This window comes from Pinus tabuliformis, chromosome 6 (genome assembly GCF_031772625.1).
Source record: "Pinus tabuliformis cultivar Carrire ecotype Pingquan chromosome 6, CPIR1, whole genome shotgun sequence".
NCBI lineage: Eukaryota > Viridiplantae > Streptophyta > Pinopsida > Pinales > Pinaceae > Pinus > Pinus tabuliformis.
In genome coordinates, this window is record NC_142292.1 from 201,318,156 (window position 1) to 201,319,138 (window position 983).

The 983-nt window shown below is 38.7% G+C and overlaps 1 pseudogene; it reads left to right on the forward strand.

The window, feature by feature from the left end:
* Positions 1-267: 267 nt before the first annotated feature.
* LOC149258155 (cell division cycle 20.2, cofactor of APC complex pseudogene) lies at positions 268-720 on the forward strand (annotated as a pseudogene).
* Positions 721-983: the final 263 nt, after the last annotated feature.

Consider the following 983-nt stretch of genomic DNA (forward strand, 5'->3'; position numbering starts at 1 on the left):
CAATACGTAAAGCATGAAGACTAGCCTCGAATCGCCAATGTCTGTGAGTGCTAAGAAACCCTGCAAAAGACCAGAGCAAAGGCGCCCTCTACATGAGCATTCAGCCCTTTAAGACAAAATAGTGATAGGTTATTTTGCACAGGGGATCCATGGATTTTGATGTGGATCGATATTTTCTCACCAAGAAGGAAAATGATAATAATGGCGTTTATACAATGCCCTCCAAGGAATCTTATAAGATGGAGATTGTAGCAAGTTTATTGCATGATGGAGATATTGCCTCCAAAAAACAGGATTCTAAGATTTACCAGCAAAGCTCCTGCTCCTCCTGAGGATTTTCAGTCCCTCTATTATGAAAATGTGGTTGTTGATAATGTGCCAAAATCCAGTAAATCACGTTGTTATATTCCTCAGTCTGCGGAGCGAACTTTGGATGCCCCTGAGCTTGTGGATGATTATCACTTGAATCTCTTGGACTGGAGTGCCAATAACGTTTTATCGATAGCCCTTAGCAATACGGTGTATTTATGGGATGCCTCCAAGAGCACAACTTCTGAGCTCCTCACAGTCGATGATGATGTTGGTCCAATAACCAGTGTTAAATGGGCACCTGATGGAAGACATATTGGTGTTGGCTTGACTAATTTTGTTGTACAGCTATGGGATTCTGCATCTAACAGACAGCTAAGAGCCTTGAAAGGTCACCATACACAATTTTAGGGTAGAATGTAGTAGATATTTAACAAAACTAGTCATGCATGCATGGGCCCATAGGTATCAAGGGTTCAACTAAGCTTTGATACCAAGTGTAGAGACCAACCCTATTTTTTTTTCTAATATAAACTAAAAATACAACCATGAGAAAATAGCATTGGGAACTCAAAATTTATTAAGCACTATATAAAACATCCTTGAATTTCACTTCATTGAACATATCATCTAATTTACATATTATTAACTAAATCCGTAATGAAGTCATACAA